Source organism: Pan troglodytes, chromosome 1 (genome assembly GCF_028858775.2).
Source record: "Pan troglodytes isolate AG18354 chromosome 1, NHGRI_mPanTro3-v2.0_pri, whole genome shotgun sequence".
In the NCBI taxonomy this organism is placed as follows: Eukaryota; Metazoa; Chordata; class Mammalia; order Primates; family Hominidae; genus Pan; species Pan troglodytes.
In genome coordinates, this window is record NC_072398.2 from 206962367 (window position 1) to 206988880 (window position 26514).

Below are 26514 nucleotides of genomic sequence, written 5' to 3' on the forward strand. Positions count from 1 at the left end.
AAAATGAATGGGTGCTCTACAAGAAATAATTATCACGGAACCGCTGCAGTTTTCTTTAAAAAACTTACACATCCAAGGGATTCATTGACTCCACATTCATTCAACACACACTTTATTGAGATTACTGTGTCTCAGGAACCTACAAAATTAAAGCCTGGTGCTGAGATCCAGCTTGCTTTCACCCAATGTATGACCTGATTAAGTTATTTAGCCTGTCTTCCTCTTGTCTGTAAAAGGAAGGCTGCTATGAGAATTAGATGAGACGATGCTTGCTTGCCAAGTAACTAGCACAGTACCTGACAGGAGCTAAACAAATCATAGATTTCCCCACCCACCCATTCCCTGGGGATGTCATAGTCTACTGGGAAAGAGAGAGGTGTCAATCCAACCCCCACAGAATTCAACAGTTCCTTCCTTCTCCACAATTTTGACTGATGATAGTATGAACGCTTCCAGAAATGAAAGCCCACAACCTCACAAAGGATTTTTAAAGCAGTATCTGTCATATTTTTTCAACAACAGAAATTAGAAATGCTTGTTGTAGAGAAATTACATGAGACAGAAAAAATAAAGAAGAAAAGTAAAAACACCCATAAACCCACCAGCCTGAAAGAAGTAAAATGGAAATGAAATGTTAGTTTATCAGCTAACCTAACAGATATTCCCACCGATTCCCCATTGCTGCCTCCACTCTAGAGACTGGGATGTTAAATACTCACTTTCCCGGGTTCTCCTGTAGCTGGCGGTAGCCACGGGACACAATTCTAGTCAAAGAGAAATAAGCCAACATCTGCTGGGGCACCTTGGTAGGCTCTTGGTGTTCCTGATCAAAGGGACAGACACTGCAGGCACCGTACAAGTCCCCCACCTCCTTCCTGACTCAAGTGCAGTCATCCTGGAGCTGGGGCAGGCCTCAATTTTCTTTACGGCAGCCCAGCCATTAAGAAAAGAGAATCGCAGGCCAGGCACGGTGGCTCATGCCTGTAATCCCAGCACTTTGGGATGCTGAGGCGGGGGGATCACTGGAGGTCAGGAGTTCAAGACCAGCCTAGCCAACATGATGAAACCCCGTCTCTACTAAAAATACAAAAATTAGCCGAGCATGATGGCACACACCTGTAATCCTAGCTACTTGGGAGGCTGAGGCAGGAGAATTGCTTGAACCCAGGAGGCAGAGGTTGCAGTGAGCTGAGATTGCGCCACTGATCTCCAGCCTGGATGACATAGCGAGACTCCATCTCAGAAAAAAAAAAAACAGAAGAAAATCGCAGAGATCCGGCCCTGACATCTCCACACTGCTGCCATCAGACCCTCAACCACCACCTCCAGACTACAGGCTACATATGAGATAAAACCTTTCTTTTTTTGAGATGGAGTTTCACTCTTGTCGCCCAGGCTGGAGTGCAATGGCGTGATCTCAGCTCACTGCAACCTCTGCCTTCCAGGTTCATGGATTCTTCTGCCTTGGCCTCCCAAGTAGCTGGGATTACAAGCATCCACCACCACGCCCGGCTAATTTTTTGTATTTTTAGTAGAGACAGGATTTCACCATGTGAGCCAGGCTGGTCTTGAACTCCTGGCCTCAAGTGATCTGCCCGCCTCAGCCTCCCAAAGTGTTGGGATTACAGGCGTGAGCCACCGTGCCCAGCCAATGAGAGAAAACTTAACCCCTCTAAGTTTAAGCCACCATGAGTTAGGTTTTCTGTTTCTTGGTGCTGAAATCATTCCCAACTCACACAACACGTGTTAGGTGTATTTCATGCTAAGTTTAACAGAGTTGAGAAATCCTACGAACAATTTTACATTCTGGTTTTGTATATGCCATGACATCATAAGAACTTCCTCACATCATCAAAACATTCAAAAACCCCATATTAATGTTTATGTTGTAATTACGTATTATTTTCATATTGCTAGAAATTATTTAGAATTTTTCACTCTTAAAACTGGAATGATCATCCTTATACATAAATCTTTGCGTGCATCTCTGAAAAATTCTTTCGGATAGACTCTAGAAGGGGAATTACTAGGTCAAAGGGCGTGAATTACTAAATTAAAAGCTATTCAACAGACTAACAGAGGCCAGCAACCAGTGATGGTAACCTGAGTCTTTGCCTTAAACACAGGTCACAAGTTAGTCAATCAAACATGATCAATTTGTGTTAGTCAACACAAATTTTATTTATTTTGTATATATATGTGTATACATGTGTATATATATGTGTATATATGTGTATACATATGTATATATATGTGTATATATGTGTATACATATGTATATATATAGTGTGTATGTGTGTGTGTGTGTATATATATATATATATATATATTTTTTTTTTTTTTGAGACAGAGTTTTGCTCTTATTGCCCAGGTTGGAGTGCAATGAAGTGATATCTCGGATCACTACAACATCCACCTCCCCCATTCAAGTGATTCTTCTGCCTCAGCCTCCTGATTAGCTGGGATTACAGGTGCCCACCACCATGCCCGGCTAATTTTTGTATTTTTTTTTTTTTTTTTTTTTAGTAGAGATGGGTTTTCACCATGTTGGCCAGACTGGTCTCAAACTCCTAACCACAGGTGATCCACCTGCCTCCGCCTCCCGAAGTGTTGGGATTACAGGCATGAGCCACCACACCTGGCCTGTTTATTTATTTTTTGAGACTGGGTCTCACTCTGTTGCCCAGGCTGGAGTGCAGTGGTGCAATCTCAGTTCACTGCAGCTACGACCTCCCCAGACTCAGGCAATCCTCCCACCTCAGCCTCCTGGGAAGCTGGGACTACAGGTTGTGCACCACCACGCCCAGCTTAATTTTTGTATTTTTTTGTAGACTTGGGGTTTTGCCACGTTGTCCAGGCTGATCTCAGACTCCTGGGCTCAAGCGATCCATCTGCCTCGGCCTCACAAATGCTGGAGTTATAGGCATGAGCCACCGGACCTGCACACAAATTTTGTGAGTAGGTCTTTCACTCCAGGTGCTATGCTAGGCACTGGCAATACAGTGATAAACAAAAAAGACATGGACCCTGCCCACATGAGAAACACCATTTATCAGATGTTTACCCAGACAGATGGTGGTTGGTTTTTATTGGACCACAGCCAACTAATGAAAGGACAGGCTCACCGTAAAGTTATAAAGCGGAAACCAACTGAGAAAAATGCTTGTGATTCATGTGTAAAATATAAGGCTAACACACTTAATAATCAATTACGATCTAGTCATATTGTGACTGATACACAGTCACCAACAATGATATTGCATGGATGGGCAAAGTGGCTCACACTTGTAATCCCAGCACTCTGGAAGATGAGCCCAGGAGTTCAAGACCAGCCTGGGCAACATAGTGAGACCCTGTCTCTACAAAAAAAAAAAAATTAAATTAGCCAGGTGTGGTGGTGCATGTCTGTAGTCCCAGCTACTCAGGAGGCTGAGATGGGAGGATAGCCTGAGTCTGGGGAGGTCATAGCTGCAGTGAGCTGAGATTGCACTACTGCACTCCAGCCTGGGCAACAGAGTGAGGTCCTGTCTATATATATATATATATATATATATATATATATATATATATAATATATATAATATTTAGAAGCATGGGGGGAAAAATGGCCATGCTCTGTGGCTCACACCTGTAATCCCAGCACTTTGGGAGGCTGAGGTGGGCGGATCACTTGAGGCCAGAAGTTTGAGACCAGCCTGGCCAACATGGTGAAACCCCATCTCTATTAAAAATACAAAAATTAGCCGGTCCTGTTGGTGCGTGCCTGTAATCCCAGCTACTCAGAAGGCTGAGGCAGGAGAATTGCTTGAACCCAGGAGGTGGAGTTTGCAGTGAGCCAAGATTATGTCATTACACTCCACCCTAGGCGACACAGAGGGGGAAGAAAAAAAGCAGCAGCATGGAAAAATGTTCAGGATAGGTTTTAAAAGTCAAAAGACAGGCCAAGCACAGTGGCTCACACCTGTAATCCCAGCACCTTGGGAGGCTGAGGCAGGCAGATCACTTGAGCCCAGGAGTTTGAGACCAGCCCAGCCAACATAGTGAGACCACACCTTAATTTTTTTAAGTAAATAAATAAATATTTTTAAAATAGAAAAGAAAAAATTTTAAATTAAAAACAGGAGAAATTCATCCTGTGCCATTTCCTTCTTCCAAGTGTCGACTCCTCTTCAGAATCTGCCTGCTTTTTTTTTTAATCTCCAGTACTTTTTTTTTTCCCCCAGAGTTAACAGTTGAAATCTGCCCGGAGATCAGTCCAGTTGGAGCTTACTTGCCACACCATGAATGGAACTCCTCATTGGGACTTACTGTCCTGGATTCTGTCTTCAGATGCCCCCTCCAGGTGAGGAGTCCACAGAACCAAGAGGACATGTCACTCAGAGCAGGCCCTCCTCCTGGGAATTGCCCCATGGACTTCTGGCTTCTCTGCCTTCTGACTCATAACACAGATTTTGGATAGGGCGGGGCACCCCTTGCCTCAGCACTCCAGAGAAGCCCAGCAAGCTGGACCTTAAGTGACAACCACAACTGAACAGTTCGAACTCAAGGTCCATTCTTTTCAATCATCTCAGCAGCAACAAATCACTGAGCTATGAGGGTGAGTTCATTTTCAAAGGATGGGATTACAGGCATGAGCCACCATGCTTGGCCCAAACCTTCCTTTAGAGGTGTGGGGTGACCACTAAAAGTACTAAAAATAGAATCACTGAAGCTACTTGAGAGGCTGAGGAAGGAGGATTGCTTGAGCTCAGGGGGTCGAGGCTGCAGTGAGCCATGATTGCACCACTGCACTCCAGCCTGGGCGACAGAGCAAAATCCTGTCTCAAAAAAAAAAGAGAGAGGGAGAGATACTCAGTGATGCTTTTCATCTGCAAAATAGAGTGATATAAATAAATCAGTAATAAAGTGGTTGAGTCCAGGTTGCTTTCTGAGGGTGGGAAGGCAACTAAATGCACTGAGTTTATTTAATATTTGCCTAATAACGTAATCTCTGGTCCCTAAAGCAGCCTCAGGGCTAACAGCACAAGGCCCAGGGTCAGGCTACTTGGGTTCGAAATTCTGCTTGATTATCCAGGCCTAATCACTTAACCGCTGTGAAACAATACTTTCATCTGCCAAGTGGTGATAACAAATGGGCCTCCCTATTTAGGTGATGTGTGGAGGAGCACATTGCTCTCATCACTATTCAAAGGGTTGGCTGGAGCTGGGTTTTGAGGTAATTCAGCTGCCAGCAGCGCCTTTCCCTGTTCATTCTGAGTCAGAAATGTGGGCGAATACAGTCACATAGAAGATTACAAAAGAATGCTACTGGCCAAAATCTCAAGTCTCCCAAGCAGCAATAACTCCTGCACGGGCTGTCAGCTGGGGTCGAGCCAAGTGGGCAAACGGGCTGGTGGCTCAGAGGGATTTGCTCCTCCTGACTTTGACCAGATGAGGCGGCTTTCCCAGCTCTAACATCTTTAGTTGCTTCCCACTTGCTTTTGTCACTGACTGCACAGTTTAAGATGTTTAATAAACTTGTCTCATTATCCATCTGGTGCTCACCACATGATACTTTTTCAAATCATTTGTTTATTTCCAGAAAAATAAAAATAACACTTTGACTATCAGATGTTGCACTAGCAAATCATTTTCATGTGTATCTTTCCTATATGCTACCTCATCTGATCTTTACAATTGCCCTTTGGTGGATATCTTACCCAAGAGGGAGTGGAAGATCAAGAAGGTTAAGTAGCTTGCCAGTGATTTGCAGGGCCTCTTTTTATTGTTTTAATATGGCTACTAGAAAATTCAGCTGGGCACAGTGGCTCACGCCTGTAATCTCAGTACTTTGGAAGGCCAAGGAGGGAGGATTGCTTAAGCCTAGGAGTTTGAGATCAGCCCTGGCAACACAGCGAGATCCCTGTCTCTACAAAAATAAAAATAGCTGGGCACAGTGGCACGTGCCTGTAGTTCTAGTAATCAGGAGGCTAAGACAGGAGGATCATTTGAGCCCAGAAGTTCGAGGCCTCAGTGAGCTGTGATCATGCCCCTGCACTCCAGCCTGGGTGACAGAGGGACACCCTGTCTCAAAAAAAAAAAAAAAATTTAAATTCTATATATGGCTCTTGTTATATTTCTGTGGGACAGAATCAAGTTAAACTGTTCAATTAACAGAGACATCTGCTGGGCGCTGTGGTTCATGCCTGTAATCCCAGCACTTTGGGAGGCCAAGGCGGGTGGATCACCTGAGGTCAGGAGTTCAAGACCAGCCTGGCCAACATGGTGAAACCTTGTCTCTACTAAAAATACAAAAAATTAAGGCCAGGCACAGTGGCTCATGCCTGTAATCTCAGCACTTTGGGAGGCTGAGGTGGGTGGATCACCTGAGGTTAGAAGTTCGAGACCAGCCTGACTAACATGGAGAAACCCCGTCTCTACTAAAAAGACAAAAAAAAAAAAATTAGCTGGGCATGGTGGCAATTAAAGGCATGGAAAAAACCTGTCTCTACTAAAAATACAAAATTAGCCAGGCGTGGTGGCCCATGCCTATAATCCCAGCTACTCAGGAGGCTGAGGCAGGAGAATCGCTTGAACCTGGGAGACAGAGGTTGCAGTGAGCTGAGATAGCGTCATTGCACTCCAGACTGGGCAACGAGAGCCAAACTCCGTCTCAAAAAAAAAAAAAACCAAGCCACCAGGCTTGGTGGCGGATGCCTGTAATCCCAGTTACTCAGGAGGCTGAGGTAGGAGAATCGCTTGAACCCTGGAGGCAGAGGTTGCAGTGAGCCAAGATATCGCGCCACTGCACTCCAGCCTGGGCAACAAGAGCAAAACTTCGTCTAAAAAAAAAAAAAAAAAAGGAATATTACTCAGCATTTAAAAGGGATGAGCTGCTGACACATGCTACGACATGGATGAATCTTGAAAACCTTTAAAAGGAGTGAAATGTTGACACATCCTCCAACATGGATGAACCCTGAAAGCCAGACACAAAAGGGCAAAGATTGTATCATTGCACCTATATGAGGTACCTAGAACAGGAAAATTCATTGACAAAAAGTAGAATAGAGGTTACCAGAGGCTGAGGGGAGGAAGGAATGGGAAGTTACTGTCTAACGGGCATAGAGTTTCTGTTTGGGATGATAAAAAAAAGTTCTGGAAATAGTGGTGATGATGACACAACATTATGAATGTACTTAATGCCACTGAACTGTACACTTAAAAATAGTTAAAATGGGCCAGGCGTGGTGGCTCACACTTGTAATCCCAGCACTTTGGGGGGTCGAGGCGGGTGGATCACCTGAGGTCAGGAGTTAGAGACCAGCCTGGCCAACATAGAGAAACCCCATCTCTACTAAAAATACAAAATTAGCCAGGCACAGTGGCACATACCTGTAATCCCAGCTACTTGGGAGGCTGAGGCAGGAGAATCGCTTGAACCTGGGAGGCAGAGGTTGCAGTGAGCTGAGATCGGGCCATTGCACTCCAGCCTGGGCAACAAGAGCAAAACTCCACCTCAAAAAAAAAAATTTTTTTTGTTAAAATGGTAAATTTTATGTTGTGTATATTTTACCACTATTAAAAAATCAGGCTGGGCACCGTGGCTCACACCTGTAATCCCAACTCTTTGAGAGGCCAAGGTGGGCTGATCACTTGAGCCCAGGAGTTCAAGACCAGCCTAAGCAACATGGCAAGATTTTGTCTCTACAAAAAATTAAAAATTAGCTGGGCACGGTGGCACACACCTGTAGTCCCAGCTACTCGGGAGGCTGAGCTAGGAGGATCACTTGAGCTCTGGGAGTCGAGGCTTCCCTTCTTGACCTCTCCATAACCCAGTCTCCACATAGCATGACATCACTGTTTGGAACTTTCCAGTGGCTTGCCATCACATTTTGAATAAAATACAAAGTGTTTATCATGGCCCACAAGGCCCTACACAAATGGGCTCCTGAGACCTCTTAAGCTCAACTCCTAGTACTCTCTTCCTTGCTGGCTGTGAGCCATGATTGTGCCACTGCACTGCAGCCTCAATGACAGAGCAAGACCCTGTCTCAAAAAAATATAAACAAGAAAACACAATAATTTCAGATAGTGCTCTAAAGCAAATAAAATGATGGTGATGAGGTAAGGCAATAGAGACTGAGGGAGGGTAGAGCTGCTTTAGAGTGCATTACCAAGGCAAATCCCTTAAGAAGGTGACATTGGAACTGAGACTTGAAACCTGAGAGAGGGCCAGCCATGCAGAGAATGCCCCAAGGGAAAGATACTGCAGGGAGAGAAAACAGCCAGAAAGGGGCTCTCAGGCAGTTGAAAGAGCCCAGCATAGCATGAACATTGGTTAACAAGGAAGAGAGTACTAGGAGTTGAGCTGAAGAGGTCCCAGGAGCCCATTTGTGTAGGGCCTTGTGGGCCATGATAAGCACTTTGTATTTTATTCTAAATGTGATGGCAAGCCACTGGAAAGTTCCAAACAGGGGTGTCATGCTGTGTGGAGACTGGGTTATGGAGCGGTCAAGAAGGGAAGCTGGGAGACCGGTTATGAAGCTACTGCAATAGTCCAAGCACTTCTGTTTTCTTTAAATTTTTTGTTTTGTTTTTGAGATGGAGTCTCGCTCTATCACCCTGGCTGGAGTGCAGTGGCATGAACTCAGCTCACTGTAACCTCTACCTCTTGGGTTCAAGCAATTCTCCCTGCCTCCAGCTTCCTGAGTAGCTGGGATTACAGGCACCCACCACCATGCCTGGCTAATTTTTGTATTTTCAGTAAAGGCAGGGTTTCACCATGTTGGCCAGGCTGGTCTCGAACTCCTGACCTCAGGTGATCTGCCCACCTCAGCCTCCCAAAGTGCTGAGGTGTGAGCCACCATGCCCAGCCTGCTCTTCTGTTTTGTATCTATGACCTCTCTCACCCTTCCTCTGACTATATCTCTCAAATTCCACAGCTGTAAGATGCATTTATATGCTGATGTTACCCAATCTATGTCTCCTAATTTGTCAAGTCAAATCACATGAATCATAGCTCTCACAGTACCAAACTCTACTAATTCAAAGGATACAGACGATCCCAAGGCACAGGCAAAACATCCCTCCCTTGAAGTTCAACACCATCAACACCTCCCCCCAGAGAGCATTCCTCTACTGCATAGAATATGTTTGCACTTGTATTTAATGTGTGAGTCTAAGCAATTGTACATGCCACCACTTACACGAGGGAGCCATATTGATTACAGAGCATCTTCATTTTACACCCCATTAATTACACAGCTTATGTGACATTTTCCAGCACGCTATGCCCCATAAATCCACAAATTCCAATTTTACTTCTGGTAAACACCCTAGGCAGACAACGTATATATTGATAAATGCATTACACAGATAAAGACTTGCCATTATCTTTCTGCTAGTAAATACCATTAGTTTGCTTACCAGAAGCTCTGGTTACTGGAGTGTTTACAAGGGGATGTGAGTGGGGATCCCTTTCTTCCCCCAAGGATCCTTGGTAAAGAGAAGAAATAGGTTTCAGGATTGCTGCTTAACCTTTCCTTCCCAGTCACTATGCTCTTGCTGTAAAAATTCAAACAGTACAGAAATATCTTGAAAAGCAAAAGGCGGAGCTGGGTGCGGTGGCTCTTGCCTATAATCCCAGCACTTTGGGAGGCTGGGGTGGGCGGATCATGAGGTCAGGAGTTCGAGAGCAGCCTGACCAACATGGTGAAACCCCGTCTCTACTAAAAATACAAAAAAATTAGCCGAGTGTGGTGGTGTACACCTGTAGTCCCAGCTACTCAGGAGGCTGAGGCAGGAGAATTGCTTGAACCCAGGAGGCAGAGGTTGCAGTGAACCAAGATCGTGCCACTGCACTGCAGCCTGGGCGACAGAGCGAGACTCCATCTCAAAAAAAAAAAAGCAAAAGATGGGCCAAGCATGATGGTTCATGCCTGTAATCCCAGCACTTTGGGAGGCCAAGGCAGGAGGATTGCTCGAGGCCAGGAGTTCAAGACCAGCTTGATCAGCAAGGTGAGACCTTGTCTCCACAAAAAAAATTTTAAAGTTAGCTGGGTAGGATGGCATACACCTGTAGTCCCAGCTACTCAAGAGGCTGAGGTGGGAGGATTGCTTTAGCCCAGAAGTTCGAGACTCCAGTGAGCTATGATTGCACCACTGTACTCCAGCCTGGATGACAAAGACCTTGTCTCAAAAAAAAAAAAAAAAAGCAAAAGGTCTTCCTTCCATCCCCCAGTGTGTTCCAGACACTCACTAACCCCCTCCCAGCAGTGACAACTATTAACAGTTTGGAGTGTATCCTTCTAGTCCTTTTTTTATACATTTATAGACATGTATATGTATATATAAAAATAAACCTATGTGGCTGGGTGCAGTGGCTCATGCCTGTAATCCCAGCACTTTGGGAGGCTGAGGCGGGGGGAATCACTTGAGGCCAGGAGTTCGAGACCAGCCTGGCCAACATGGTGAAACCTTGTCTCTACTAAAAATACAAAAAAATTAGCTGGACATAGTGGTGGGAGCCTGTAATTCCAGCTATTTGGAAGGCTGAGGCAGGAGAATAACTTGAACTTGGGAGGCAGAGGTTGCAGTGAGCCAAGATGGCGCCATTGCACTCCAGCCTGGGCAATAAGAGTAAAATTCTTTCTCAAAATAAATAAATAAACAAACCCATGTGTACATTTTTCATATTTTCCATTTTTTATTGTGGCGAAATACACATTAACATAAAATTTACCATCTTAACCATTTTCAGTTTACAATTCAGTATTATCAAATATATTCAGGTCTGGCACAGTAAGTCACACCTTTAATCCCAACGCTTTGGGAGGTTGAAGCGAGAGGATCACTTGAGGCCAGGAGTTCAAGTCCAGCCTGGGCAACATACCAAGACCCTATCTCTACAAACAAGAAAAAAAAAAAAAAAAAAGAAGGAAAAGAAAATTACTGAGCATGGTGGCATATTCCTGTGGTCCTAGCTGAGGTGGGAGGATCGCTGGAGTCCAGGAGCTGAAGGTTATAGACACTGCACTCCAGCCTGGGCAACAGTGTGAGACTCTGTCTCTAAAATAAATGAATACATCCATAATGTAGTGCAGCCATCACCACCATCCATCTCCGTAACACTTTTCATCTTGCAAAACTGAAACTCTGTACCCACTAAACAGTAACTCTGTGCCCATTAAATAGTAACAATCACAATAAACATTTCTCCCTTCCTCCAGCCCCTGGTAACCACCACTATACGAATTTGATACTCCTAGGTACCTCATATAAGTAGAATCATACAGTATTTGTCTTTTTGTGACTGGCTTATTTCACTTGGCATAATGTCCTCAAGGTTCACCTATATCATAGCATGTGTCAGAATTTCCCTATTTTTAAGCATAAATAATATTCCATTGTATAGATATACCACATTTTGCTTATCCAGTCATTCACTGATGGACCCTTGGTTGGCTTTCACCTTTTGACTACTGTAAATAATGCTGCTATGAACATGGTTGTATCCTGCTTTCAATTATATTGAGTATATATCCAAAAATAGAATTGTTGGATCACATGGTAATTCTACTTTTAATTTTTTGAGGAACTGCCACATTGTTTTCCATAGCAGCTTTATCAATTTATATTTCCACCAACAGTGTACAAGACTGACAATTTCTTCACACTCTTGCCATTACTTATTTTCTGGGTTCTTTTTATTTTATTTTATTTTATTTGTTGTTGTTGTTGTTGTTGTTGTTTTGGTTTGGTTTTGATAGTAACATCCTAATAGGTTTAAGGTGTTATCCCATTGTGGTTTTGATTTACATTTCCCTAATAATTCTTGATGTTGAGCATCTTTTCATGTGCTTATTTGCCATTTGCATACCTTCTTCGGAGAAATGTCTATTTAAGTTCTTTGTCCATTTTTGAATTGGATTGATTTTATTGTTGTTGAGTTTTAGGAGGTTTTTTGTTTGTTTGTTTGTATTTTGAGATGGAGTCTCGCTGTGTCACCCAGGCCAGGCTGGAGTGCAGTGGTGCAATCTCAGCTCACTGGAGCCTCTGCCTCCCAGGTTCAAGTGATTTTCCCGCCTCAGCCTCCCAAGTAGCTGAGATTACAGGCGCATGCCACCACACCTGGATAATTTTTGTATTTTTAGTAGAGACGAGGTTTCACCATGTTGACCAGGCTGGTCTCGAACTCCTGGCCTCAAGTGATCCACCCACCTGGGCCTCCCAAAGTGCTGGGATTACAGGAGTGACCCACCATGCCCGGCCGAGTTTTAGGAGCTCTTTACATATTCTGGATGATAATCCTTTATCAGATATATATGATTTACAAATATTTTCTGCCATTCTTTGGGTTGCCTTTTTACATTGTTGATAGTGTCTTTTGAGGCACAAAAACTTTTAAGTTTCCATGTAGTGCAATTTGTCTATTTTTTCATCTGTTGCCTGTGCCTTTGGTGTCACACATATCTAAGAATTCACTGTTAAATCCAATGTCATGTTTATCACGTTTGCTTCTGAGAGTGGTGGTGGTGTTGGGTCTTACATTTAGGTATTTGATCTACTTTGAGTTATTTTTTGTATATGGTGTTAGGTAAGGGTCCAACTTCATTCTTTTGCAGTGTGCATTATTTTTATATAAATGGAATCGTGTTATGCCTATTATTCTTCTACTTGCATTTGGAACTTAGTAAGTATTGAAGATTTTTAATGACCATTCATCATCCTTGTTGACTGATGTACAGTATTTAATACCATGTGCTGCCAGGCACATTGTCTCACACTTGTAATCCCAGCTACTTGGGAGGCTGAGGTGGGAGGATCGTTTGAGCCCAGGAGTGCGAGGCTGCAGTGATCACACCACTGCACTCCAGCCTGGGCAACAGAGCAAGACCTGTCTCTAAAAATAACATAATACCACATACCAAATAATGTTTAACCATGCCTCTATCGGTGGACATATGGGCAGTTTCCTACTTTTTTTTTTTTTTTTTTTTGAGATGGAGTCTTTCTCTGTCACCCAGGCTGGAGTGCAGTGGCACGTTCTCGCTCACTGCAACCTCCGCCTCCCCGGTTCAAGTGATTCTCCAGTCTCAGCCTCCTGAGTAGCTGGGATTACGGGCGCCCACCAACATGCCCGGCTAATTTTTGTATTTTTAATAGAGACAGGGTTTCGCCATGTTGGCCAGGCTGGTCTTGAACCCCTGACCTCAGGTGATCCACCTGCCTGGGCCTCCCAGAGTGCTGGGATTACAAGTGTGAGCCACTGTGCCTGGCTTCTATTTTTCTTCATTACAAACAATGATGGACATTGTATATGAACTTTACTTAAATACCTTTGGGCTCACATGGAATATTTTCAAGGAATAGAATATTTCCATAGGATAAAGTATTTCTGTGGAATAATAACTAGAAGTGGACTGCTGTACTGAACAATAGGCACTTTAAAAAAATTTTTTTTCAAGACAGAGTCTCATTCTGTCACCCAGGCTGGAGTACAGTGGTGCAATCTCAGCTCACTGCAACCTCCACCTCCCCGGTGCAAGCAATTCTCCTGCCTCAGCCTCCCAAGTAGCTGGGATTACAGGCACACACCACCACACCTGGCTAATTTTTGTATTTTTTTAGTAGAGACTGGGTTTCACCATGTTGGCCGGGCTGGTCTCAAACTCCTGGCCTCAAGTAATCTGCCCACCTCAGCTTTCCCAAGTACTGGGATTACAGGCGTGAGCCACTGAGCTCAGCCCGCTTTAAAATTTTTTATAGAGACTGCTAAAATCCCCTCCAGGAAAAACTACACTAATTTATACCCCCTGTTGCGTGCATGAAGTACCTACCATCCTATGCCAATAGCCACCTTCTATGGCCTAATGTTTGTATCCCCCAAAAATTCTTATGTTGAAATTCTCTCCCCTAAGGTGATGGTATTAGGAGGCGGGGCCTTTGGGAGGTGATTAGGTCACTGGAGCAGAGCCTCATGAGTGGGGTTAATGTTCTTATTAAAGAGGGACTAAGGCCAGGCACGGTGGCTCACACCTGTAATCCCAAAACTTAGGGAGGCTGAGCTGGGTGGATCACTTGAGGCCAGGAGTTTGAGACCAGCCTGGCCCACATGGCAAAACCCCAACTCCACTAAAAATATAAAAAATTAGCCATGCATGGTGGCAAACATTCCTGTAGTCCCAGCTACTCACGGGGCTGAGGTGGGAGGATTGCTTGAGCCTGGGAGGTTGAGGCTGCAGTGAGTGGTGATGGCACCACTGCACTCCTGCCTGGTGAGAGTGAGACCCTTTTCAAAAGAAAGGGAGGGGAGGGGAGGGAGAAAGGAAAGAAAGTAAAGAAAAACTCTGAAACAGAAACCTACCGGATGTCAACACACACATACACATACACACACACACAGACTCGTGCACGCGCGAGCATTCTTTTTTTTTTCTTTTCTGGGACAGAGTCTCACTCTGTTGCCCAGGCTGGAATGCAGTGGCACAATCTCAGCTCACTACAACCTCCGCTTCCTGGGTTAAAGCGATTCTCCTGCCTCAGCCTCCTGAGTAGCTGGGATTACAGGCATGCACCACCAGGCCCGGCTAATTTTTGTATTTTTAGTAGAGACGGGTTTTCAGCATGTTGGCCAGGCTGGTCTCGAACTCCTGACCTCAGGTGATCCACCCACCTCGGCCTCCCGAAGTGCTGGGATTACAGCCATGAACCACCACGCCCAGCCTCACACACACGAGCATTCTTAATGCCATGAGAATACTGATGCCAAGACTGGAAGTAAGCAAATGGGTAAAAGCTGTCCAGTCATCTCAGAAACAATTTTAAACACTGGCGTATTTCATTACACAGAATACAAGACTTTTCAGACAAAAAGTGAAAAGCCTGGGTAGAGTAGACCCACAAGATCAAGTAGCCATGAAATACTAATTGAAACCACAAGGAAATACCAAAACACACTCCTCAGAATGGCTAGATTTAAAAGACAGACAGTGGCAAGGGTTCACAAGGCCCTGGGGCAACTGGAACATCAGATCTTGCCAGTAGGAGTCTAAAATTGTACAACCTCTGGGAATGTGTTAGCAAACTTTTCTAACACTTAATATGTGCATACCTTCTCACCTAACAGTTCTAACCCTAAGTATGTACCCAAGAGAATGGCTGCACAAATAGATATGTACAGGAATGTTACTAGCCACTTTATTTGTTAATAGGCAATGATTGGAAACAGCTCAAATTCATCAACAGACAGATAAACGGTAGCATAGTCATACAATGGAATACCACACAATGACAACAACGTCAAAACAGCTGTTTGTATGCTCAACAATATGGATGCAGCTCAAAAACATAGAATGTTGAACAAAAGGAACCACACACAAGAGCACACACTGTATGTAACTGATGATAATAGAATCAGAATTATTGAGCCACAGAGGTCCAGGCTGCAGTGACCCGTGATTGCACCACTGCACTCCAGCCTGAGCGACAGAGGGAGACCTTGTCTGAAAAAAAAAAAAAGAAAGAAAAAAAAAATCAGAATTGTAGTTACCTCCAATAGGAGGATAGTATAGATGGGAAAGGGGCACACAGAGCCTCGCTGGCTTGCTGTCAATGTCCCCTTTCTTTATTTGGATGGTGGTCACATGGATGTGTACCTATGTAAAAGTCCATCAAGTACTCAGGATTAATATAGGCTATGAAATCTGTAATATGTATACTATCCCTCAATAGGAAAAAGAAGGAAGGAAGCGAGGGATGGATCCTTTCTTAGGAAGCATCCTAAAAAATCAGATAGTCTGGCTGGATGTGGTGGCTCATGCCTGTAATCCCAGCACTTTGGGAGGCCAAGGCGGGAGGATCGCCTGAGCCCAGGAGTTCGAGACCAGCCTGGGAAAGGTAGGGAGAACCCCCTCTCTACAAAATAAGAAAGAAATCAAATAGTCTATAATTATCTGCTGACTGCTCAAAAAGAAGTATATGCTTAAATCTGTCAAACATGTTGCAACTTTATACATCAAGATAAACACATAAGAACCGATTGTAAACAAAATTCAAGTTGCTGTAAAATCTCTAAAGTTAATACAATTCAGCTCCATAGACTGGACAACTCTTTCTGGTCATAAGCCCTTGACAGACACTAAGAAGGAAAATCCTTAAAGTAATAAAGTTTGTCCTGTTGGTTTCATGCCTGTATTTCCTCTTTCTGACAAATAGTGATGCCCTAGATCTTCCTATGGACAAATAAAACAGGCCCTGACCAAAAAGACACTTATCCAATGTACACATAAGTCAAAAAAAGAAACAAAATAGTTCTGATATAATGCTTATCCAACTCTTTTTTTTTTTTTTTTTTTTTTTGAGACAGAGTCTCGCTCTGTTGCCAGGCTGGAGTGCAGTGGCACAATCTCGGCTCACTGCAACCTCCACCTCCCGGGTTCAAGCGATTCTCCTGCCTCAGCCTCCTGAGTAGCTGGGGCTACAGGTACGTGCCACCATGCCCAGCTAATTTTTGTATTTTTAGTAGAGACAGGGCTTCACCATGTTGGCCAGGATGGTCTCAATCTCTTGACCTCATGATCCACCCGCCTCGGTCTCCCAAAGTGCTGGGATTACAGGCATGAGCCACCACGCCCTGCTCAACTATAATTTGATAATTACAGTGGCCCTCCCCTTGGGGGATACATTCCGATACCCCCAGTGGATGCCTGAAACCACGAATAGTATCAAAGCCTATTTCCCTATACATACGAACCTACAATAAAATTTAATTTGCCAGGTGTGGTGGCTCATGGCTGTAATCCCAACACTTTAGGAGGCTGAGGCGGGAAGACTGCTTGAGTCCAGGAGTTTAAGACCAGTCTGGGCAACATAACGAAACCCTGTCTCTACAGAAAATGAACAAAATTAGGTGAGTGTGGTGGCGTGTGCCTGCAGTCCCAGCTATTTGGGAGGCTGAGGTGAGGGATCACTTGAGCCCAGAAGGTTGAGGCCACAATGAGCCAAGATTGTACCACTGCAGCCAGCCTGGGCAACAGATCAAGACCCTGTCTCAAAGAAAAAAAAAAAAAAGTTTAATTAACATTAAGTTAATCTGGCCCAATATATTGCCATCGACTGGAACATGCTCCTGTTCATGTCTTCCTTCCACCTGCAAATTTAGTGCCTTTTCCATCTTAACTAAGCACTTATCACACACTGTGACTACAACTTTTACAGTCTGAGGTGTGACAGCAAAACTAGCATGAATTTCTTTTTTCCTCCTTCACAATGTCACCGATAGGAGATTCATTCTCATTGTAGCTCTTAGCAACTTCAGCATATGATTTTTTTCTCAAATCAAGAACTTTCACCTTTACACTGAAAGGAAGCACTTTCCAGCTTCTCCTTAGCATATCCTAATTGCCAGCATCACTACTCTTTCGTTTTGGGGCCATTGTTAAGTAAAATAAGGGTGACTTGAACACAAGCACTCAAATACTCAGACAGTTGATCTGATCACCTAGACAGCTAGGAACCGACTAATGAGTGGGGAGCATGGATACACTGGACAAAGTGGTGATTCATGTCCTGAGCTGGATGGAGCAGGATGGCACAAGATTTCGTCATGCTACTCAGGATGGCATGCAACTTAAGACTTATGGGCCGGGATCAGTGGCTCATGCCTGTAATCCCAGCACTTTGGGAGGCCGAGGCGGGTGGATCACCTGAGGTCAGGAGTTCGAGACCAGCCTGGCCAACATGATGAAACCCCATCTCTACTAAAAGCATAAAAAATTAGCCAGGGGTGATGGCGAGTGCCTGTAATCCCAGCTACTCAGGAGGCTGAGGCAGGAGAATCACTTGAACCCGGGAGGCGGAGGTTGCAGTGAGCCGAGATTGCGCTTGAACAGAAATTAAAAGAAATTTAAAAATGTGTAAGCAGAAACTCAGTTGTATGTAAGAAAACCCAATTCCCCCTGAAAAACAGAAAGAGCTGGAGTCCTTTAAAAATTAACTGTTTTTCTGTGGCTAGTGAGCCTTATCTCTCCTCCTTTCCCAGGCATTGTGAAGACCCTGTTTCTCTAGCTGTGCAGCTGCAAGGTCACTAGACAGATAAACTCAAGTCATAAAATGGTGGCGGGCACCTGTAGTCCCAGCTACTCGGGAGGCTGAGGCAGGAGAATGGCGTGAACCCAGGAGGCGGAGCTTGCAGTGAGCCCAGATCGCGCCACTGCACTCCAGCCTGGGCGACAGAGCGAGACTCCATCTCAAAAAAAAAAAACAAAAAAACCCCAAAAAAAACCATGTTTTTCCTTGAAAAATAAGAAATGATGTAATGCATGTCCCAATTAATTAAACAACTGTCTCTGTTTCTCGCTTCTGTAGTATGCTTCCCCCTGCACAGATCTCCCCCAACCTCATGAAATGCTTAAAAGGTAACTTAACTCTTTGTTCAGGGCTCAGTCCTTTGGATGTGAATCTGACTGGGCTGGTGCACCTAAATAATAAATATCCTCCTCAACCCCATTGGTCTCTCTAATTCCTTATCAATCCCCAGCAGTGCCACTGAACTCCAGCCTGGGCAACAAGAGCAAAACTCCGTCTCAAAAAAAAAAAAAAAGACTTCTGAATGGTTTTCATTTCTGATATTATTCATTTTATATCTTCAGACCACGGTTGACGATGGGTAACTGAAACCAAAGAAAGTGAAACTGCAGATAAGGGGGACCTACTGTATTCTTTAGAGCAGTTCTCCCTAGAATAATAGACAGGAGTGTGAAAGTTTGGCTGGCACTCAGAATTTGGACAAACATTTCAAAAAATATGCTTCTCTGTCTCTACAACAAAATATAAATATCTGAAACCACCTAACCAAATTAATGACAAAAGCCAGCTCATGAGTTGTAAGATATTTTTCAAGCAGCTGGTCAGCTAAACAAGTTTCCCCACCTTAATTTAACCAGAGAAAAATGCCTTATGTCACGAATCTTGAAGCCACCATGATGAGTGATGTTATAAAACTGGAAGTGGCTGATGATTATAGAAAACTGTCGGCCGGGCACAGTGGCTCATGCTGTAATACTAGCACTTTGGGAGGCAGAGGTGGGCGATCACTTGAGGTCAGGAGTTCGAGACCAGCCTGGCCGACATGATGAACTCCCATCTCTACTAAAAATATTTTGAAAAATTAGCTGGGCGTGGTGGTGGACGCCTGTAATCCCAGCTACTCGGGAGGCTGAGACAGGAGAGTCACTTGAACTTGGGAGATGGAAGTTGCAGTGAGCTGAGATCACACCATTGCACTCCAGCCTGAACAACAAGAGTGAAACTCTATCTCAAAAAAAGAAAGAAAAGAAAAGAAAACTGTCCACTGTCTGAAGACACAGGTTTATTCAGGAAATCTCTGGTTTATTTTGATTATTGCTTCACTCCTGCAACCTTGCTGCAATAAAGCCCACATGTACAGCCAGTGCAAGAGATATAAAGAACATTTGAGTTTGCCACTACAGAAACGACACAAATATCCAACTTTAGAGGTTATCTGGGCAAACTGTTACACCACCACATCTTGTAATATTATATAAGCACTAAAAAATCATGAAGCAAGGCCGGGCACTGTGGCTCACGTCTGTAATCCCAGCATTTTGGGAGGGCAAGGCAGGTGGATCACTTGAGGTCAGGAGTTCAAGAACAGCCTAGCCAAAATGGTGAAACCTTATCTCTACTAAAAATACATAAATTAACCACACGTGGTGGCGTGCACCTGTAATCCCAGCTACTAAGAAGGTTGAGGCAGGAGAATCACTTAAACCCAGGAGGTGGAGGTTGCAGTGAGCTAAGATTGTGCCATTGCACTCCAGCCTAGGTGACAGAGCAAGACTCTGTCTCAAAAAAAAAAAAAAATTATGAAGCAGAAATCTATTTATTGACATGATGAGTAAACCTATAAAAAGATGCTTTTTATATGCTTATTGAAAATCAAAGAAATATATATTTAAACCTAAAGATATGTAATTTCTGAGATTATCTGTAGTAAAAAAAATCTAAGCCAGGCACAGTGGCTCATGCCCATAATCCCAACATTTTGGGAGGCTGAGGTGGGAGGATCACTTGAGCCTGGGAATTTGAAATCAGCCTGGGCAACATAGCAAGATGACGTCGCTACAAAAAAAAATTAACTAGGGATGGTGGTGCACACCTGTAGTCTAGCTACTTGGGAGGCTAAGGTAGGAGGATCACAGAGCCCAGAGGTCAAGGCTGAAGTGGGCTATGATCATGCCACTGCACTCCAGCTTGAGCAATAGAGCAAGATCCTGACTCAAAAAAAAAATTAAACAAAAATTTGAAAATAAGCCAGGTGTGGTGGCACATGCCTGTAGTCCCAGCTACTCGGGAAGCTGAGGCAGGAGAATCACTTAAACCTGGGAGGCAGAGGTTGCAGTGAACTGAGATCGTGCCACTGCATTCCAGCCTGGGTCTCAGAGCGAGACTCTGTTTCAAAAAAACAAACAAAAAGCTTTATTTAGGGCTGGGTGCCATGGCTCATGCCTGCAGTCCCAGCACTTTGGGAGGCTGAGGTGGGCAGATTACCTGAGGTCAGGCATTTGAGACAAGCCAGGCAGATCACAAGGTCAGGCATTTGAGACCAGCCTGGACGACATGGTGAAAACCCACCTCTACTTAAAAAAAAAAAAAAAAAAAAAGGCCGGGCGTGGTGGCTCACACCTGTAATTCCAGCACTTTGGGAAGCCAAGGCGGGCGGATCACAAGGTCAGGAGTTCAAGACCAGCCTGGCCAATATGGGGAAACCCCATCTCTACTGAAAATACAAAAATTAGCTGGGCGTGGTGGCAGGCGCCTATAATCCCAACTACTCGGGAGGCTGAGGCAGGAGAATCACTTGAAACCAGAAGGCAGAGGTTGCAGTGAGCCAAGATCATGCCTCTGCATGCCAGCCTGGGCAACGAGAGCGAAACTCTGTCTCAAAAAAATAAATAAAAAATAAGGCCAGGCGTGGTGGCTCACATCTGTAATCCCAGCACTTTGGGAGGCTGAGGCAGGTGGATCACCTGAGGTCAAGAGTTTGAGACCAGCCTGACCAACATGGTGAAACCCCATCTATACTAAAAATACAAAAAGTAGCCGGGACTGGTGGCGCATACCTGTAATCCCAGATACTCGGGAGGCTGATGCAGGAGAATCGCTTGAACTCAGGAGGCAGAGGTTGCAGTGAGCTGAGATCACTCCATTGCACTCCAGCCTGGGCAACAAGAGCAAAACTCCATTTCAAAAAAATAAAATAAAATATAGGAACAACCTAAATGCCCATCAATTGGGGAATAGTTGAATAAATTATGGTACACCCATACTATGGAACGGTACAAAGATATTTTAAAATAAAATAGATCTAGGCCGTGAGCGGTGGCTCATGCCTGTAATCCCAGCACTTTGGGAGGCCAAGGCAGGGGGATCACCTGAGGTCAGGAATTCAAGACCAGCCTGGCCAACATGGCAAAACCCCGTCTCTACTAAAAGTACGAAAATTAGCCAAGTGTGGTGGCGCACACCTGTAATCCCAGCTATTCTGGAGGCTGAGGCAGGGAGAATCACTTGAACCTGGGAGGCGGAGGTTGCAGTGAGCTGAGATCGAGCCATTGCACTCCAGCCTGGGTGACAGAGCGAGACTCCATCTCAAAAAATAAATAAATAAAATAGATCTATTTATATATTTACAAGGAAAAGTATCTACTATATACAGTGAATTATTTTTAAAGCCTCTGAATAATATGTATAGACAAGCTTCTCCCCTTACATTTCAATGTCTACAGTCACAGAAAAAAAGAATGTCAACTCTTCCCTCCACCAACAGATGGCATTAGCTATAATGAATGGTCTTTGTGAACTACATACAATTCAACAATGTTGCTGTTCTTGTGTCCAAGTAATGTTTCACATATTATCAACCCCACAGTAGCCAAAGAAGAATAAAGCCAGGGAGAATTCTGAACATGCAAACAATTGTATAAGAAACAAACATAGAAATAATATTTACTTTGTGGAGGAGATTGCCACAGTGGGAACAGATGGGGATCTCACTCTGTCACCCAGCCTGGAGTGCAGTGGCACAATCATGGCTCACTGCACCCTTGAACTCCTAGGCTCAAGCAATCCTCCCACCTCAGCCTCCTGAAGAAGCTATAAGTGGGTACCATCACGCCCGGCTAATTTTATTATTAATTTTGTAGAGACAGAGTCTCACTGTGTTGCCCAAGCTGGTCTTGAACTCCTGGCCTCAAATGATCCTCTGGCTTCAGCTTCGCAAAGCACTGGGATTATAGGCATGAGCTACTGTACCCGGCCAGGAACAGTTTTAAAGGACAAAAAAAGGCCGGGCACCGTAACTCACGCCTGTAATCCCAGTACTTTGGGAGGCCGAGGCAGGGGGACTGCCTGAAGTCAAGAGTTTGAGACTAGTCTGGCCAACATGGTGAAACCCCATCTCTACTAAAAATGCAAAAAAAATTAGCCGGACCTGTTGGCATGCGACTGTAATCCCAGCTACTCGAGAGGCTGAGGCAGGGGAATTGCTTGAACCAGGGAGGCGGAGGTTGCAGCGAACCGAGATAGCACCACTGCCCTCCAGCCTGGGTGACAGAGCAAGACTCCATCTCAAATAAATAAATAAATAAATGGACAAAAAGATAAAGCATGTAGCACAGGAAAAGAAGAAGGAAAACAGAATGATAAAATGGAAAAAGAATCAGTTTATGGCTAAATAATCAGAATCAAATTGGACCTCTATCAGCTTATTTGTCTGGAAATAAGTAGTGAGGAAGAGTCAAAGTTTAGGCCTGAATTTAGATCAGCCCTCATGAATTCAAGGAGACAGAGGGATATGAGCCCCAGAACCAAAAGCCCCCCTTCACCCCAGGTCACCCCAGGAACTGGGGCTGCTTCCCTTTGCCTGCCACTCCTCCGAGCAGCTCCACTGCCTAAGGTTCCACCTCGACCTCTTAGAAAGAAGAGACCCTGAGATCAGGTAGTCTCGCTACATTGATCCCACAGCCTGGGGGTTGGAGAAGAAGGAAGAGTGACAGATGTTCCTGCTTGCTTCACCCTTGCAGAGCTTTTGTATTGCCAATGTCAGTCACCCCACAAATACTTGATCCTGAAGAAAGTGAAGGTTTGTCCTAAAAGAACTCCAGCAAAAGGCAAGGCAGAACCAAACCAAACCAAACAGGTCCTGGTCAAACAGGCAGTTTTCCAAATATATCCAAAAAATCTAAATATGTCAATACATTTTTAAAAACTAGCTGGGCGCGGTGGCTCATGCCTGTAATCCCAGCACTTTGGGAGGCTGAGGCAGGCGAATCACAAGGTCAGGTGTTCGAGACCAGCCTGGCCAACATGGTGAAACCCCGTCTCTACTAAAAACAGAAAAAAATTAGCCAGGCATAGTGGCGGGCGCCTGTAATCTCAGCTACTCAGCAGGCCGAGGCAAGAGAATAGCTTGAACCTGGGATGCGAAGGTTGCAGTGAGCCGAGATCACTCCACTGCACTCCAGCCTGGGAAACAGAACAAGACTCCGTCTCAAAACAAAGAAACAGAAACACTTTCTTCCAGACCGTCCACCATCCCCACCACAGCCCTCTACCCCAGGCACAACTACCTACCTCCCAGACACAGGTTTAAGACAGCCTCAATCTGGCTGAGTGAATTGACTCACACCTATATAGTCCCAGCACTTTGGGAGGTCAAGGTGAGAGGATCGCTTGAGCCCAGGAGTTCGAGACTAGCCTGGGCAACATAGAGAGACCTTGTCTTTACAAATAAAAAAATTTAAAAAATGGTTTTTTTTTTTAATAGCGCGGTGGCTCATGCCTGTAATCCTAGCACTTTGGGAGGCCGAGGTGGGCAGATTGCCAGAGCTCAGGAGTTCAAGACCAGCCTGGACAATATGGTGAAACCCTGTCTCTACTAAAAATACAAAAATGTAGCCAGACATGGTGGCACAAGCCTGTAGTCCCAGCTACTCAGGAGGCTGAGGTGTGAGAATCGCTTGAACCCGGGAGATGGAAGTGAGCCTAGATCGCGCCACTTCACTCCACCCTGGGTGACAGCGAGACTCTGTCTCCAAAAAAAAAAAAAAATAGCCAGGTATGGCGGTGCACACCTGTAATCCCAGCTACTCAGGAGGTTGAGGCAAAAAGGATTGCTGAAGCCCAGGAGGTTGAGGCTGCCGTGAACTGTGTCTGTGCCGCTGCACTGTAGCCTGAGCAACAGAGTAAGATTCTGTCTCTAAAAAGAAAAAGGAAGAAAGAAAAGACAGCTTCAATCAGAGAGGAAGTAGAGGCAAACAGAAGAAGGATGCCCTCATTTTGATTTTCTGTTGGTTCTGGAATCTGCTTCCCTCTGGCTTCTACAGTTTCTCCCCGGTTGACTTTCAGGAAAGGAGGGAGCAATCCAAACCAGTTCATCATCTAAAATTTGGGGGCTCACTGCTTCTTTTAAAATTAAGGTTGAAGTATAATTTACATACAGAAAAATGCACAGGACTTGAGTGTACAGTTTGATGAGTTTTGACAAACATATGCAACAGTGAAACCAATATCCTCAACAAGATTTAGGCCATTTTAATCAACCCAAACGTTTCCTCCATGCCACACACCAGTCAATCCCCTTCAGAGGCAACCATTGTTCTAATTTTCACAACCACAAATTAGTTTCTACCTGTCCTCACACTTCATATGAAAGGAATCACTCAGTATTGCTCTCTTGTATCTTGCTTCTTTCACTTAATCTTTTTTTTTTTTTTACACAGGGTCTCACTCTAGTGCCCAGGCTGGAGTACAGTGGCGTGATCTCGGCTCACTGCAACCTCCGTCTCCCGGGTTCAAGTGATTCTCCTGCCTCAGCCTCCCAAGTAGCTGGGATTACAGGTGCCCACCACCATGGCCGGCTAATTTTTATATTTTTAGTAGAGACGGGGTTTCACCACGTTGGCCAGGCTGGTCTTGAACTCCTGACGTCAGGTGATCTGCCCTCCTCGGCCTCCCAAAGTGCTGGAATTATAGGTGTGAGCTACCACGCCCAGCCTAAATCCTAAAAGTATTTTAAAATCTAAAAATATGGGAGGCCAAGGCAGGTGGATCACTTGAGCCCATTAGTTCAAGACTAGCCTGGGCAACGTAGTAAGACCTCATCTGTGCTAAAAAAAAAAAAAAAAAAAAAAAAAATTTAACTTTTTAAAAAATGGCAAGTAACACTGGTGTCTGTAAAAAGAAGAAATCTAAAAATAAAAAAGTTTACTTTCAAAGAAAGGTTGGAGGTGGCTAAACAGATCTAGCTAAAGCCTTTGTGTCAGGTAAGTATCATTTGCTTCTGGGGAACCCCAATTCTTTTAGCATGTACCCCACTCCACTTATCTGGAAAAAAATCTGGAGCAACAATGCTTGACCTCAACCCAAAGTTATAGAAGGAAACATAATTGACTTCAAATAATATAGCAAACTTTAAGTCCACATATAAAAATTGACTGTTGTCCAGACACAGTGGCTGACACCTATAATCTCAGCACTTTGGGAGGCCGAGGTAGGAGGGTCACTTGAGTCTACAAGTTTCAGACCAGCCTGGGCAACATAGCAAGACCCTATCTCAACAAAAAAATTTTTTTAAATTAAGCGAGTATGGTGGGGGGAGCCTGCAGTCCCAGCTACTTGGGAGGCTGAAGTAGGTGTATTGCATGAGCGCAGGAGGTCAAAGCTACAGTGAGTTGTGATCATGCCACTGCACTTCAGCCTGGGCAACAAAGCAAAGACCTTGTTTCAAATTTTTTTTTTTGAGACAGAGTCTCGCTCTGTCGCCCAGGCTGGAGTGCAGTGGCACGATCTTGGCTCACTGCAAGCTCTGCCTCCCAGGTTCACACCATTCTCCTGCCTCAGCCTCCCAAGTAGCTGGGACTACAGGTGCCCACCAACACACCCAGCTAATTTTTCTATTTTTTAGTAGAGACGGGGTTTCACCGTGTTAGCCAGGATGGTCTCCATTTCCTGACCTCATGATCCACCCACCTCGGCCTCCCAAAGTGCTGGGATTACAGGCGTGAGCCTCCGCGCCCGGCCTCAAAATATTTATATAAATTTACTGTCACTCAAAATCTAGGTTTGAAATTCACTCTTGGTCACTAAAGGGGCAGGTGCAGAGTTTTTCTGTCCTGGGTCCTCAGCCTCGTGCCCCATTTCTAGCTCTCTTCCCTGCCCCTCTGCCACCCCACTCCTACCCCCACATGGGACTGCTGCTGTGGAATATGCTTTCTCAATTTCCCAAAAGTCTGAGGTCATCCAAAGAGCCCCCTTACTTACTTAGCAAGTACAGGAGAAGCCTTGCAAATCATTTTTTATTTGCTAGAATTTTCTTTTCACCATTTTTTTCTCCTCTCAAAAGGAAACTTTCCATCCTGCAGGAAGAAGACAAAATAATTATCTCATTCACATGGTCAATGATAATGACTGTGATAAATGGTCCCTATAAAGAGATTCTTGGGTGAACAG

The 26514-nt window shown here is 44.6% G+C and overlaps 1 long non-coding RNA gene across 1 annotated transcript in view; it reads right to left on the reverse strand.

Moving 5' to 3' along the window:
• LOC129143489 (uncharacterized) overlaps positions 1-26514 on the reverse strand; it is a 76793-nt gene that overhangs the window by 12551 nt on the left and 37728 nt on the right. Inside the window, exons 2-3 of the long non-coding RNA XR_008546952.2 lie at positions 26326-26420; positions 21126-21223 (exon numbers count right to left, since the gene is read on the reverse strand). This is a non-coding gene — a long non-coding RNA (uncharacterized LOC129143489). The remainder of the gene's footprint in view (positions 1-21125; positions 21224-26325; positions 26421-26514) is intronic.